The 11,333-nt window shown below is 46.0% G+C and overlaps 1 pseudogene; it reads right to left on the bottom strand.

Moving 5' to 3' along the window:
- Positions 1–9,595: 9,595 nt before the first annotated feature.
- Positions 9,596–11,118, bottom strand: LOC101717622 (ras-related protein Rab-10 pseudogene; annotated as a pseudogene).
- Positions 11,119–11,333: the final 215 nt, after the last annotated feature.

The raw sequence follows: 11,333 nt of genomic DNA, 5'->3' as shown, positions 1-11,333 counted from the left end.
ACCCTTTCCAACTCTCACCTTCTGCTTGCCTGGCCCATAATGCATTAAAGGATGAAAAGCCACTGCTATTTCCACATAGTGTTTTTCTTGGTCACATTGTCCTCATCTCTGAGATTTGAGACGTCTCTGCAGATGTCATTTCGTGTGTGTGTGTGTGTGTGGTTTCTCTCTAGATGTGGAGAACCCAAGGCCCAGAAAATTCATTTCCAGTTGTATTTCAGGTCTGGAGTTATCACCACCTCCAGGAAGCCCCCCATAATCTCCCCCAACCCCAGCAGGTTATTTGTTCTCATGGAATCAAGTTCTTTTGTTTCAGAGAACTGGTGTCATAGTGTGTCATCATTTAGCCATCTGTGTTGGGTTCGTTTGTGTCTTTCCATATCTCTGGACGTGCAGGAGACACTCGAGATAGTGAATGCTGAATGACTGTCTTGATTCACGTGAGGAGGCATTAGGGAAATACTGAGATGACACCCTTGTCCTTGCTTGGGAGACGGAAAGTCCAGGGAAGCTTCCAGGAGGAGGTGATGTCTTGGTGAAGTTTGACATCCAAGTTACAGTTGGCCATTTGTGCATCAGGGAGGGACACCTGGTGGAAAGCTCTGGAGTTAATAAGGCCCCGGTGGGGGCACCACTGGGAACCTGGTTCTAAGGGTCAGTGGAGAGAGACGTCAGCCTGGCCAGGGGTCTGTGCCCTGTCTAATGCAGGCAGCAGCCTGAGAGAACCGTGCACAGCTCGGTGACTGACTGTAATCTAGGCCTCCTTCCTGAATCCCACAAGCCCTGCACTGGGTACTTTCAACTAGAGGTCCCTATGGGCCATATGTAAGCTGAGAATGTGCCTATATGTCTACATTTTGAAAAGGTTGTAAACACAAGACTATATGACCTAGACTGCTTGTGGCCTGAAAATAGGTTTTCCAGATTCAGCAAAGAAAAATAATTTGCCAGATCATCCACCAAATGAAAATTTAGAATGCCCAGTTACGTGTGAATTTCAGAGAGACAGCCAATAACCCACTCAATACTCGATGCAGTATTTGAGGCCTACTTTTACTAAAAAATGTCAGGTAAAAGTGCCGAAGACCAAGACCAGACCAGGCCACAACAAGCCTTTATTAGGGGAATAGATCTGCCGGGCTGTCTCTGAACAAAGATAGACAAAAGCAACATGGCCGGGGCAGGGAGAGTCTTTTATAGAGACAGGGGTCTGGTTCATAGGGGCTGAGGCGGGGTTGAGTGAGGTAGTGATCAGGGAGTGGAAGAGCCGGTGACGTTACTAGGTGGTAGGAGGTGAGCGAGTATTAGGTTACTCTCTAGGTGGGACCAGGGGCATGCTGGGAAGAAGGGTTTGTTCTTTGGTGGGAGCAACCATCTTGGCATGACGTCACACAGGGGAGGGGGCAAGGCACGATAGGAAGAGGGCAGCCACTATACATAATGGCTGCTGAGGTAGTGGAAGACCTATCAAAAAATGATTATTTTTTTTCACTACCGGGAATTGAACTGGGAACCTTGTACTTTCCAGGCAGGTGTAACACTGCTGAGCTACATCCCCGCCCCCCCCTTCATGATTATCTATCTGAAATTTAGATTTATGGGATTTTGTATTTTATCTGGCTCTTCTACTCCAAACCCTGAAAAATTTGCTATCTGGCCCTTTGTGGAAAAATTCTGTCAACCTGGCCTCACACATGTCAGTGTGATCAGGAGTGAAAGGGGCTCAGGCCACTGCCTAACCTGGGGTCAGTGTTCTGGAGATAATCGGCATGATCGCCGACAGCACTGAGCATCGACTGTGTGGCCAGGGCCTCAGGGTCTCCAGGAGCGAGAGGAGCATTAAATAGTCGACCCAGAGCTGTGTGAAGTCAGGCCGTGTGAGGTCCTAAAGAAGAAGTTGAAGGGCCGTGATGACGGTGCTGCCACACCTGTGGCCTGGTATTAGGACTCCCCAGAGACCCTCGGAAGTGGGACTCCGAGTGGGGGCATCTGGGAGTTCCCACCTGCCCGGTACCTGCCTGCTGCCTGCTGGGTACTGTGTACGTGTTGCTCATGGACTCCTCACACAGCAGCCCTGGAAGATGGTGTCAGTACCATCCCCGTTTCACGAGGACAAAACTGAGGCCTGAGGTCACCCCATAAGTAGTGGAGCTGGAGTCTGACCTTGGGACTGGGGGCTCCCAGGGTCACGATCCTCATATCCCCAGGGGGCCTCCCTGGATTTGGTTCTGGCTCTGTTCTGGGTCCTGTTGGAGACCCTCTGCCCTCATTTCCCTTAATCCTCACAACAGCCCTGGGTAGGGTTTTGAGGAATAAATGTGTGTGGGTTAAGACATGCATCCTGCTCCTGGGGCCCCAGGCCTGCCTCTCAAAGGTGACCTGGAAATATCACTCAACATGTAGCACTGTGGCCAAATCTCCACCCACAAGCTGTCCTGGACAGGCAGCAAACAGTGATGATTTTTGCCTCATTGGTTAGGTGCACTGTGTGCATTTGCCAAGACCCCCACCATGTGCCAGGTGCTGTACCAGGCTCTGGGATTGCAGCAGTGAATGTTCCTGCCCTCATTGTTCCTTTGATCTGGCAGGACCAGAGAAGTAGAGAGGAAACCCCAACATGGTGCCCAAGGCTGGATGGAAGCAGTCCTGGGCAAAGACGAGAGGCCTTTTGGGCACAGCTGGGAGGGCAGACCCTTGTGATTAAGGCCCCTTCGGGAAGCTCTCAGCTATGGAGCCCAAAAGCTGGTGCTCAGAGCCTGCCAGCTGTCCCTGAACAAGGCTTAGGATCGCCACCGCTTTTCTGGCATAACCTCCCTTGACCCCAAACACTCCCTGGCCCTTATCCTGGAGGGTGGGTGGAGCCCAGCCCGGGGGTACTTCTCTGGGCAGCAGCAGTGGAGAGGAGGCTGGATGGAAGGGGGCAGACACGTTCGGAGACAAGTGTGGACGCAGGACTGAGTCCTTGGACAGCAAGGGCCTAATGAATAGGCCCAGCCATGGATCCTGGGAAAGTCTAATGGCAGGGGGGTCAGGGCCAGAAGGATGCAGAGGCCACTGAGGGCAGAGATCCCTCAGAGGATGAGGACAGTGGGGCTGGGGGACATCTTTCTTTTGGGCAGGGCATCCCAGAGGGATATGGGTCTCTTTGGACTCATGGCCTCCCTCCAGACTGGCAGCTCCTCAGTTTGGTGGATGTATTAATGTCCCAGGGCCCTGGCTTGGTCCCCACACCCTATTCTCCAGACCCCAGGTCCTGGGCCTAGACAGTGGGGCCCCAGTTGAGAATCTCCGTCTTGCAGTCCTGGTGGCTCCTCCCAGGAAGGGAGGCTCTGCACCCAGTCTCCAGCCCAAAGCCAGACCGTGGGGAAGGGACCTAGCACCTGAGTTAAAGTGCATTTCTGAACCCTTGGACTGGGCCAAGGATCAGAATCTGCCAGGATCTGGCAGGGAAAGAACTATGTTGGCTAAGGACCTTAGAGGGGTGCCTTCAACCCCTCCTACCACCTTCAAACCTGGGCCCTGTGCTGGGGCAGCCACTCTTCTTACAAAGATGGTGACCTCCAGCTACAAGCTGCTTGGATCAGCAAGATGACTGTCATAGTAACAGTAAATGGGTCTGCACAGCACTTGCCCTTCCAAGCACCCTTCCTATTACTAGGAGTATGCCATCCCTCTTAGCTTGTCTCATTCCCTCATGGGTGGGTACTATTAGTTTTGTCCCCATTCCAGTGATGAAGAAACTGAGGCTCAGAGAGGTTAAATATGAATGCAAGCACACACGCCAAGAGCTGCAGCCCTTAACCTCTGTGGGTACCTGTGAATGTAGGTGATCCCCACAGTTCCCAGCCAGGACCTCATCTCTGTACCTTGGCCTGCAATACATCTCCATCTCATCCCCGCCCTTCTCACCCTCTTGTGACTTCAGGGATCCTAACGAATTAAAGGATGAGGTATCCAGATTCTCCCTCATGCAGCATCTCAAACTCTTCAAGGCCAAGAGCGCGCAACCTTCCTCCTTCCTCAGCCGTGCTCCCCCTCTTGTTGCATATCTCTGTACTGTGTGTCTACACCGCCTCGCAGCCCTCTGGGATCCCTCCCTCGCTGTTCACGCCAAAGGGGCCAAGGTCCTGAACTTCTGAATTTCTCTCTGCCACTCCTGGGCCACGTCTCTCCATCATGCACCTGTGTGGGGGTCCCTCCCTGTCCACCCCTTCTCGACATACAGTGCCCGAGCCTGACTCCGTCTGCCCTTGGCTCAGCAGCCTCAGGTGAGGCCTGCCACTCTATCCCAGGTGCAGGAGAGCAGAGCATTGCTTGGCCTCGCCTCCAACCACCGCCTCTCCATCTCCCCTGTTGCTGTTGCTATAGGTCTCAGCCACCTTCTTGCTTCCCTTCTCAGCCTCTGCTCCTCCTGTCCCATGTACATAAATGTCCTCCCGAAAGGACAGCCTAGTGGGAACATCACCTCCTCTATGAAGCCTTCTGCCCCTGGCCCTGTCGGAATGAACACTTTCTTCCCTCTTCCTGTAGGCAGCATAGTATTCCCGAGGATCTGACATAGCAACCACTAACATTGGCCAAGTACTTGGTTCTGCTGTGAGTCTTCACACAACATTGCCTTGCCTTATCCCCACTGCAACTCTATGAAGGAGGTACTATTAGCATTCCCACTTTACAGATTAGGAAACAGAGGCATAGAGAAGTTCACTCATTTGCCCAGGATCTTGAAGCCCACAGTGGCACTGACTGGATCATATCAGAGTTAAATTCATCTCTATCCCACTGAGGGCTAAGGTCACATCTGTCATCTTCAGATCCCCTAAAAGCACTGTGTGGGTTGCTGGCCTGGTTCTTCCTGCTAGGATGGAGCATGCCAATGGGTGGTATTTCCACCAGTCTGGGAGACCCCACCCTGACCTGGGCTCTGAGGCCAAGAAAGGGGAAGGGGTATATCCCCCATAATGTGGGAAGCCCCTAGTGGTTGGAGGCGGAGAGACTCCTTGCTGGCCAGGCTGGGATTCAAGGGTGAGGACTGTGTGCACGTGTGTGTGTGCCCGGGGGTCCGGTCAGCCCACAGTCCCCGTTGGTCAGTGCAGCTTCTCCCCCAGGATAGCATTCAAGCACACAGTCGGGCCACCCCTGGGCAGCACCCCCAGCATGGGTGCTGAGAGACTGTGGGCTCCTCTCCCTAGGTCTGTGCTGGCCATCACCCTCACTGGCAAGGGCAGTGGGGGCAGGGTGGCTGGGCCGGGTGTCTGGCCTTCCCCTGAGGGGCACTGGGTCTGGCTGCCTGCTGGAAGAGCTCCCTGGGGCTTCTCACCTCTGAGTACAGTTGGCTCCCCAGAATGAGGACAGAACCTGAAGCCTCACCACAGAGAGTCACTGACTCATTTTCTGTCTTTCACCCAGATGCCCAGCGATTGTGTGCAATGCACAAGACCTAGGAGACTTTGGCTCACACAGCCTTTCAGGAAGCTGAGGATCTTCTGATGCACCTCCTCACGTCCAGGGTCCCTAGCTAAGCCTGCCAACACTGAGCCCCAGGGGTAGCGATGTAGGAAGCGAAGGAAGGTTGGGGTCATCTTGCCAGTCCTCTGCCTACAGACAGAAGCTCTAGTTCATCTGGTGGATTCCTGACGGTTTCACCTCCCTTTTTTTCTTTAGTTACACGTTTATAAGCATAGTGGCATGAGCCCTGTGGTCTCAGCTACTCGGAAGACTGAGGCAGGAGGATCATTTGAGCCCAGGGGATGGAGACTAACCTGGTTGATACAGTGAAACAAACACAAAGTACAAATGGTGACAAGCTCAATAAAAAGCTTGTACAGCTTACAAATTTGAAGTATATGCAATAAAGTTCCGCCGTTAGCTCTGATATTGTCTGCAATATTTTAAACAACAAATTTGATAATTTTTTCCTAGCAGTAATAGAAGCTAATTTCATTTATCACATTTTATACTTGACAATTGGGATATAATTTATGAATATTGTGAACTGAGACAGAAAATTTCAAACTAGTAATGCAAATATGACCTCTGACAAAGAATCACTCTTAGTGGCCCTAACTTGGTAAAAAGTGAGAGGAACAAAGTTGACCAGAAAAGGGCAATTTTTAAAAAATATTCATTCTTGTTTTATTTCACTATTTTATTCACAGAGGAACGTTTCTTTTATCCTGAATTATACAATCAAAATTCCAAAAATTACTATTTAGAAGATCCACTGGTATTCCATTTTCATACCATGACTACAGAACAGTTTAAAAAACCTGAGTTCACTCAATTTTGTTGGTATAACATTTATTTGATCTCTACTGACTACAGTTACAAAGTTATAAGCACAAATGGTACAACCACATTTATTCTTGAGAGGATTTGGTGTCTGATAATACCTGGCCATTGGGCAGCATCCAGTATTAGTTCCATTGATCAAAGACAATATTTCATTCAACTTCCCAAACACACTGGAAGATTTATTTTGAATTAAAGGAAAAAAGCCAAGTTAAAATACAAAAACAAATGTTTTTTTCATTTGGCGGGAACTGAAGCCAATGTATACACGCCAACTGAATGTCTGTCCCATGTCCCATTTTTCATTTTTAAGGACCTAGGAGACCAAAGTCCTTGTGCTTGCTTTTATTTGTTTTTCCCCTTTCCTGCATGGTTTTCCTCAGGGCTGGGGATGGAACCAGGGCCTTGAGGATGCTGGGCACGCGCTCTACCACCTTCCCCTGCCCTTTCACTTGCCCTCAGCCCTATCTCTGCCTGGGGCTCTTCTATCCTGTCCTGGCTTCTGTCCATGGTGGTCTGGAAGAGTTTTCTAATTTTTATGTATCCATACCCATCTTCACATCATCTTTTCCATCTTTCACTACACACTGCATTTGCTCTTGTCAGCCTCCAGCTGCTATCTCTAAATATCTCTCATGAAAACACCGCTCTCTACTCTGAGAATACTTTTAAATCTGTTCAGCTCTTCTGGGGAATTGTTTTCTCTTTTCAGCACCCATCTTCAGAGAAATTCCCGAGTGCACAAGCTGCAGGCAGATCCTGTGAACTGGAAGTCCACTGCTTTATTTTTTGATAGGCTAAGCAACACTGACCAGCAGCTTCGAAATGGAAGATGTTTGAACTGATGTCTGACAGGCCACTTTGTCATAGGTTTGATTGCCAAAATATGAGTTCATCGGTCTCTTTAGATACACAACAAGGCAATACAAAACTTAAAAGATATCTAATATGCAAAAACCATTTCACTGCGAAAAGACATCTTGCGTTCCAAAGTTGAGAGATGAGAAAAACGATGGTCATTCTCAAAAAGTGTTGTTGAATGTATTGAACTCAATTCATTCCCAAGGGCTGGTTTTAACTCCAGTTGGTCAATTGAAGGCTCAGGCCCCACTTCACACCCTTCAAAGTCTCTCTCCTGTATACAGGAAGATCTCAGTGTCTTTAGAGAGACACTGGCTCAGGATTTCTCAATTAACCCCACACAGGAAAGGATGCTGAAATGATCCTTCCAGAACTCTTTAAGGGTTAAGTCTCAGAAAAGGGCAATTTAAAAAAAATCAGCAAATTAATTGAATTTACAGGTTCCCTAATTTTCTTAATAGTCTAGCATTTAATTGTAGGAAATTTACAATCTGAAACAGTATCTAAAAGCATTTTAATTTATTTAATTTTATACTGTGAAATCCTATATATCTTTGTAAGAAAGAGGTTTTAAATAAGATTTCAGTTTCCTCTTGCACTACAGTACGTTGGATTTGTTAAGAAAATGAATGTTCTATTTTTACAATAAATGAATTTCTGTTAGTAAATGAAAACTATGTCATTGTAAAAGTGATTTGTGTCACTAAAACAAGATAAATATGAGTAATTTTTATCAATTATTTTCTTTGCCTAAGTGTGTGATGCAAATTTTTGTCTTAGGTATTTTGAAATTCTTCTATATGACATATTACACAAACTGTTACTTGGATCATTATCACCCATTTAAAGGTGACTGTGTCTTGCTATACTACATGGTAATGGTAGATTCAGTCAATATCTGTTTTTAAGATAAATGAGTGTTTTTGTGGTGCTGGGGATCAAATCCAGAGTCTCACACATACTAGGCAAATGCTCTACCACGAAGCTATATCTTCAGTCCCTGATAACTTTAGTTTTGTTCTTTTCAAGTTTTGTTTTTATATGAACAGAAGTAGACCATCTAGAAATATTTCAGTTTATTTACATTGTTAAGTAGGATATGAAACCGAATTTGTAGCCTGTACCAGAGAATGGACTCAACTGTTCAGTGTTTACTGAGAACAGCTTCTACATAGGGTCCCAAGAGACTTACAGAAATGGGGCAAAGCCCTAATATTAAGCAAATAAAATTCATGTTTTAAACAGATTATACAAAAATGGATTTATACTCCATTTCCCTTTTTTTGATATTTAGAAAGTGCAGATTTAACAAAAGGTAGCTGTATCCTTTCTATGTACAATGCGGATTATAATTATGCAAACAAAACTGTCAGTCTGTTACCCCAAAATCCCAGTGTTTAGCTCTCAAACCTTAAGTCACTGATTTGAATAAGGATCCAAAGAGGGTTAAAAGTAAAACAACAATAAAAGCTACTGCGACATTCCAGATAAAGGGAAGAAACAAATACATTAATCTAACCGCAGAAGGTTTAACCTAAAACTTATCAAAAACCTTTCATTTCATATTTTTAGTGGAAAATTAGCGATTATTTGCTAATTTGCTGCTTTTTACTAGTAAACAATGATAAAGTCAAGGGAGGGGAAAAACCTAAGAACATCAACAACAACAACCACCAGTGAGGCATATATATAACATTTTTAGGGCACTATCTGAAAACTTCATGGATTTTCATAACAGATATGTCCCTATGTTGTTTATGTGAGCCAAGAGGTCATTAAAATGTATGTCACAACACAGAGACTTTTCAATGGAAGCTGCTGTCCCAAACTCAGCCTCTGCTCGAGATGAATCATGCTATTCACAGTTCTTTCACCAAAGGCATCACCTCAGGGTGCAACCCTAATCATTACCCCATCCTAATGACAAGCCATGAAGCAAAATTAGAAGGATGAAAAGAAAGGATAGGGTTAGAAACAGACTAGAGGTCCTATCTTAAATGAGAAGCCTTTTTGTCCTTTTTCTAAATCCATGGTGATGTAAGTTTTCCAAGAGGATGTGAAGATAGGATTTAAAATTCATAATTTTCTAAGCATCTCTGAATCTTAAGGTAAAGACAACTTAACACTGAAAAAGTGTTCTTCGGAGGCCAAATCTCAATACATTTGGCAAACATGTTAACAAAATTCACTCCTCCGTCCCATTTTTTAAAAACAGTTTTCACTGGCCTACCAAACTGCCAGAGGAGTTGCCAAACTGGAGACTACTCAAATTTAGGCTGAGAGACTTATTCTAGGAAAGTGAATAGGATAGACACCTAATTAGAAGACAAACCACAGCACCCTCTGAACACTAGTGCATGCAATTAGCTCTTCCATTTCATAAACTCAATGGGTAGACAGGAAGAGAACAAAGGGAAGGAGAACGCAGAAGAGAAGCAGAATGAAGGAATCTGGGGCAGAGGTTTTAGGGGAGAGGAAATGAGGGGAAGACACCAATGAAATGACACGGATAGTAGGCGGTTAGAATTTGTCTTTTAGTTTACTAAAGCAAGTTAAATCAGTGCTTTATGTTAAACTTGACAAACTTACTAGTTTGCCCCTTTCATTTCTAAATAACTCATACCATAAGGTGGTAGGAAGGAGAAGCAAATAAAGTGGCATGCAGGAAGATGAGATGCACGGAAAAAGTGGCCAAGGAGAACTGGTGGCAAGAAGAGTTTTAAATATGAAGGCCACTGAAAACGAGGCTCGGCAAACCAGATCGTTTCTGCATTACCCTTTGTCCTCAATTAACCACTCTGGAAATGACAGCCAAGCAAACCACAAATATTTTAATGGGTTATGTTGGGTGGTAGGTCTCCTGCACATGCTTCCACCAGAACAAAAAAGGAAAACCAAGTAAGTTCCTTTCCACATAAGGCACAGGACAAAATTAACCCCATTTACATATTCGAGGCGAAAATGAGTGTTTTCCTGGCTTCTGTTTGTTTCTTTTGCACATCTATAGTTTATAGGGACTCAAGCACATTATCCATGACAGAAAATTCCACTGTTGTCCAAAATAAAATTGTTAATTCTAACTTTTATTCTTCTACAATTTGCAGAATAGAATTGAAATGTTTGTTATAGGTTTTAAAGTTGATAACTGGACTATAATACAACTGAAATGCAGTGGTGAGCTGAGCAAGTACATTTAAAAAGTCACAGACGTGATTTTTCTATACTTTTTTTTGTTTGAAGAAAACTATAATAAAGTTAGCAAGCAGTCACAGAAGAAAGAACAAATAAAATAGGTGGACTGGATAGTTAGGATGAGGAACAAAATATCTGTTTAGAGTTACAAACGGACGGAGTGGTTTATTTGGAGCAAGGCGAGAAACAGGTGGCGGATGGCAGTGGATGGAACAGGAGACCGCTCAGCAGCATTTACTCCTCCAGCGCGTGACTCCGCCTCCACTGCTGACATCTACATTGTCACTGTTGGGCTCTTTTACAGGGGTCTTTTGAAGGATATCTTCAGCGAATGTGAGGATCGCCTTTTCAGTGTTTATATTTGCTTTTGCACTAGTCTCAACAAATCTAATTCCATGCTCCCTTGCAATCTGTTCTCCTTTTCCTTAAGGTACAAGTCTTTTTTAATTATCCATATCACATTTGTAGTAGCATTCTTTCCACGTCTTCACTGGCATGCTCGTCTATGTTTCGAAGCCATTTGCTGATGTTTTCAAAGCTTTTACCATTAGTGATGTCATACACGAGCATGATACACTAGAGTGCTCCTCTGTAGCAGGAGGTTGTGATGGTGTGAAATGGCTCTTGGCCTGCTGTGTCCCAAATCTGTAGTTTGATCTTGTTTCCTTGTAATTCAACTGTTTTGATCTTAAAGTCTATTCCCATTGTGGAAATAAAGTCAGGAGCAGCTTGAAACCCTTGTCGTTGGTCTTCTTGGCCATCGGGAGGAGCTGCTCAGGCTCTCGCTGCCGGCGGCCCCGAGGCATCCTGGGTCCCTCGCACTACAGCCAACTCCTCACCCCTGCGTCTAGTCTAGGCGTTCTGGGGCCAGAGGACCAGGGAGCGCGGGAAACAGGAGGGCTGGAGAGGGCGCGGGCGACCTACGAATGGCCTCCTCCAGGAAGCCCAGGCAGTGGCGGCGCCTGGGGCCTCTGAGGGCGGCGGCGGCG

Source organism: Heterocephalus glaber, unplaced genomic scaffold, assembly GCF_053883595.1.
Source record: "Heterocephalus glaber isolate CG9 unplaced genomic scaffold, H.glaber_assembly_v1.0 deba00001687, whole genome shotgun sequence".
Taxonomy (NCBI): domain Eukaryota; kingdom Metazoa; phylum Chordata; class Mammalia; order Rodentia; family Bathyergidae; genus Heterocephalus; species Heterocephalus glaber.
The sequence above is the reverse complement of the archived record's forward strand: the minus strand, read 5'-3'. Positions and strand labels throughout refer to the sequence as shown.